This window comes from Danio rerio, chromosome 7 (assembly GCF_052040795.2).
Source record: "Danio rerio strain M-AB ecotype USA chromosome 7, GRCz13ab, whole genome shotgun sequence".
NCBI lineage: Eukaryota > Metazoa > Chordata > Actinopteri > Cypriniformes > Danionidae > Danio > Danio rerio.
This window is the reverse complement of record NC_141027.1, coordinates 81192501-81197500: the sequence shown is the minus strand read 5'-3', so window position 1 is coordinate 81197500 and position 5000 is coordinate 81192501. Positions and strand designations below refer to the sequence as shown.

At 46.3% G+C, this 5000-nt stretch overlaps 1 protein-coding gene across 8 annotated transcripts in view; it reads left to right on the top strand.

The window, feature by feature from the left end:
• Nucleotides 1-1785, top strand: part of rbpms (RNA binding protein, mRNA processing factor) — a 6243-nt gene extending 4458 nt beyond the window's left edge. For 4 of the 8 annotated variants that reach the window (XM_087262499.1, XM_087262496.1, XM_087262498.1 and 1 more), the window contains one exon: nt 545-1785. The gene's annotated coding sequence lies outside the window, so the exon portion shown is untranslated. The remainder of the gene's footprint in view (nt 1-544) is intronic. The other 4 variants (XR_015496662.1, XR_015496660.1, XR_015496661.1 and 1 more) reach the window with 2 other exon arrangements.
• The last annotated feature ends 3215 nt before the right edge of the window (nt 1786-5000 follow it).

Here is a 5000-nt window from a genome sequence, read left to right as displayed (position 1 = left end):
CTCCTGTTCGGCTGTCCTGGAGTGTGTGGACATTAGTGTGTGTGTTTATTTAGAAACAAGGCAGTGATATTGAAGAGGAGCACAGTCATGATGTGTGTGTGTGTGTCGTCTGCAGTTAAACACAGCTCACAGAAATCACTTCCTCCTCCTGCATTTGCATCTCCACACTGAGCCTGCTGCTGCTGCGGTGAGGTTGAAGAGTCTGAGGGAGCAGATCTTATAAATGTGAGGAGGATAATATCAGGCTACAGTGCTGAAGACCCTCACAGACCCACACTGCCCCCTCACAGACCCACACTGACCCTCACAGACCCTCATTGCCCATCACAGACCCACACTGCCCCTCACAGACCCTCACTGACCCTCACATACCCACACAGACCCTCACATACCCACACAGACCCTCACTGACCCTCACAAACCCACACAGACCCTCACATACCCACACAGACCCTCACTGACCCTCACATACCCACACAGACCCTCACTGAGCACCATCAGCAGATTAATTACGGTCTCTGTGTCTTTCACTATGATCATGAAGCTGTGACGACAGGAGGATGGAGAGCTCCTGAAGGACTGACCCCTGACCCCTGGCCTGACCCTCCACTCCCCTCTTCTGTCTCCTCCTCCTCCTCCTCTTCTTCTGCTTGTGAAGTTCATCATGAACTCGTATATCAGCATTATTCTACTGTGATGAGGATCAGTGTAATGATTAGCCTAGCCTCTATTAGAGATGAAGCATGACGCTCGAGTGTATCGCAGCTGTATTTAGTATTATTATTGTTGTTGTTGTGGAGTGTGAGGAGTGTTTTATAAGGACTGCAGGTGTTTGAGTGGTTCTTCAGTCCGGCTGCTCTAGACGAATGTGTGTCACTGTCGGAGTGTGTGTGAGTGATCTTCATCACAGCGGAGATCATAAGAGTGTGTGCAGACGTCTGATAGACCATCATTGATGAAAGTGTGTGTGTGTGTGTGTGTGTGTGTGTGTGTGTGTGTGTGTGTGACAGATCATCAGTCATGGTTAAATATAGTTTCAGCTGTACTGACCTGATGATAATAATAGAAACTCAAGAATCAAACACACTTTCTGGAGCAGCGCGTCTCAGATCAGCCGTGTGTGTGTGTGTGTGTGTGTTCCTCCTCCTCCTCCTTCTTCATCTGTCATCTTCAGTCTCTCAGTGGATGTTCCTTTATTCCTCCTCTCTAAAGGTCCTGGATGTGAACACACACACACACACACACACACACGCACGCTCGCAGTCTGAATATTTGCTGGCTCTTTTCTTCTGTGTTTGTGGTGGTGTTCCTCAATCCTGTGATTCTGCACTCAGACTGCTCTGAGTATTATTAAACACAGATTCAGCAAACCTGCGCCTGTGCTGCCATCTACTGGGTGCAGAGTGTGTGTGTGTGTGTGTGTGTGTGTGTGTGTGTGTTTCAGGTGCTTCACACACAGACAGACGGAGCTGAAACTCTCCTGTTTTTCAGCAGAGCTATAACTCGACAGCATTGCTCCTGACAGATGAAGCCCCTGTGAGGATCAGCGTGAGCTCATATTCAGAGCTCCAGTGTGTGTGTGTGTGTGTGTGTGTGTGTGTGTGTGTGTGAGATGTGATCGCGGTGGTTTACTGTAGAAACACTGATTACAGCAGTTACAGAAGTGATGAGGTGTGTGATGTGACGCTCGTGCTCTCGTGATGTTCAGAGTATTGAGGATGGAGCAGCGTGTCTCTGATGTCTCTGAGTCTCTGTTGAACAATAAAGGTTTTATTTGTGACGCTCTTGAAGACTGCTGTGTGTTTTCTTGGCAGCTGCTCTTTATTTGAGCGCAGATCTGTACTGTTGATCCTCCAGACGGAGATGGTATCTGCTGATGAGGGTCTGCAGATGCTGGTGTGGAGGATCTGCAGTCACTGTGAAGATCTGCTTCATCTGTAGGAGCAGGAGATCTGCAGATACGGCCGTGTTCAGATCAGCTCCTGTGTTTAATCAACACACACTCTACAGGAGGAACACACACACCTCTGGCAGAAACTCAAACACTTCAGCAAACACACACACACTGCGATCATACACCGATACGGAGACACTATTCAGAGGATAACCCTCATCAGTCAGCAGTATATCCGTCATCACACACACGCGAACACGACACGCTCTGCAGACACACAACCCAGAGCAAACACACTCTGTCAGCCCTGAGAAGAGCAGAGGACGCTCATACACGGACAGTGTGTGTGTGTGTAAATGATGCTCTTGGTCTGCAACACACACACTGTCCGTGTAGGAGCGTCCTCTGCTCTTCTCAGGGCTGACAGAGTGTGTGGAGGAACACATGATTACATATGCAGGTACACACACACACACACACACAGTCTCCTGTAGAATCTACAGTGTCGATGCAGCAAAGCACTGTATTCACATTCACATTGCACAGCTCTACAGTATATAGACTATAGATCAGACATTAGAGCTCAGCATTACTGGGCATCACTCAGACTGTACACAGAGTTCTGACTTGAGACTCACCTGAGATATACTGGAAGCCTGGAGACGTGGCCCGGACTGCAGATATCAGACTGTGACGGTGTGATAACCTTGTATACATGTATCACGGTGTTGTGCTCACGGCTCTACAATATATCCTCTTTAAATGTCTGGGTAAACAACACCTGTTTCCCTCTTTGAACACAACAGATCTTATTTAGTGAAAGATTGAAAGTATTTTGGAGCAGTAGACACGTCAGGCTGAATAACAGACGAGTCTGCTGTCCTCATGAGTTTCAGAAACACTGACTTCTGTTCAATTTAAACATCAGAGGTTTTCTGCTGGAGATACTGCTGTCCTAAAAACAACAAACTGTAAATAAAAAATCTTACACACAGCTTAGCAACAGTATTACAGAAGATTAGGGCGCTTTTAAACCTTGACGCGTCTCTTCCGCTCAAGTCTGCTCATTCTAAAGCACTACAGAGTTATTATTATGAAGAGTTATTATATTTCAGACACACTAAAGAAGATGTTTAGAAGAATGCTAAAAACCTGTAACCATTGACCTCCACAGTGGCAGAAACAAACACTATAGAGGCAACAACACTGTCCATACTGTAATAACAGATTCACCTGCAGTGTGTGATGAGTCCGTCTGCAGTGTGTGATGTGTCCGTCTGCAGTGTGTGATGTGTCCGTCTGCAGTGTGTGATGTCCGTCTGCAGTGTGTGATGTGTCCGTCTGCAGTGTGTGATGTGTCCGTCTGCAGTGTGTGATGAGTCCGTCTGCAGTGTGTGATGTCCGTCTGCAGTGTGTGATGTGACGCCATCGATACGACACAATAACAACAGCACTAATCAACACTTTCACCTCAGTGTGTGTCCTGTCATGACCTCTGACCTCTTACTGAACTTGTGTGACCTGAGTCTGATATGACTGAGCTGATATTCCTGAGCGAATCAGAGTCGCAAACACACTGCAGTGCAGAGAGCACACACACACACACACACAAATACACACACTAACGAGAACAAGATCATTGTGTAGGTAAACAGAGAGAATCCAGGCTATTGATTATATACAGTCCAAACCATTAGAGCTGAAAACACACACACACTCCATCCTTCAGAAAAACACACACACACACACACTCCATCCTTCAGAAAAACACACACACACACACACACACTCCATCCTTCAGGAAGACTCAGGAATTGAACCCGGCTGTTTACTTTACTGTGAGAAACCCTGGATTCGGCTGAGCGCACAGATACCAGCGGCTGCAGACACTGCGGCTCCTGACGCCTCACAGTCAGCGGAGCGTGTGTGTGTGTGTGTGTGTAACCAGTTCACCACCATCACACACTGAGAGACAACTCAACTGTGTTTAAGAGCATTAACATGACATTTACTCTGCTGAACTGTGTGTGTGTGTGTGTGTGTGTGTGTGTGTGTGTGTGTGTGTGTGTGTGTGTGTGTGTGTGTGTAAAGTGTGTGCAGGAGTTGCTTGGAAAAGAAACACTCCTGAAAGTTGATCAGAGCCTGAGATTATCAGACTGAACAGAGTTTATCACGCTGCGTTCGCTAGTGTGTTTAATCTAATCCTGCGATAACGGCAGCTGTGTGTGTGAGAGAGAGAGTGTGAGTGTGTTCTGTTATCTGCAATCTGTGTATCTTTCTCTCTCTGCTGTAACTTCTTCTTCTGTCCTGTGTAAATACCTGAGACTGTGGCAGCTTCCTCATGAAGAGGATTCAGCAGTCAGTCATGTGGAACAGACGAGATATAAACAAACATCATCAGAATCAGTTATATACGAGGGTCAGCTATACACGAGGGTGAGATATATACGAGGGTCAGTTATATACGAGGGTCAGCTATACACGAGGGTGAGATATATACGAGGGTCAGTTATATACGAGGGTCAGCTATACACGAGGGTGAGATATATACGAGGGTCAGTTATATACGAGGGTCAGCTATACACGAGGGTGAGATATATACGAGGGTCAGTTATATACAAGGGTCAGTTATATACGAGGGTCAGATATACATGAGGGTGAGATATATACGAGGGTCAATTATATACGAGGGTCAGCTATACACGAGGGTGAGATACATACGAGGGTCAGTTATATAAGAGGGTCAATTAAATACTAGGGTCAATTATTTACAAGGGTTAGTTATACACGAGGGTCAGTTATACACGAGGGTCAGTTATATACAAGGGTAAGTTATATAAGAGGGTCAGACATGTGTGTGTTACCTGTAGGCTGTATATAGACAGGTGTGTGTTACCTGTAGGCCGTGTATAGACAGGTGTGTTACATGTGGACCTTATATAGACAGGTGTGTGTTACTGTGAGCCACAGGTGTATAAGTTGATTCTGGAAGAGAGTGTGACATTGGGTCTATGCCTGTGCAGGCATGTGAACAGCTCTGTGAGTTTATGTGTTTGAGTGTGTGTCTGTGTGTGTGTGAGCAGTGGTGTGAGTTTATGTGTGTGTA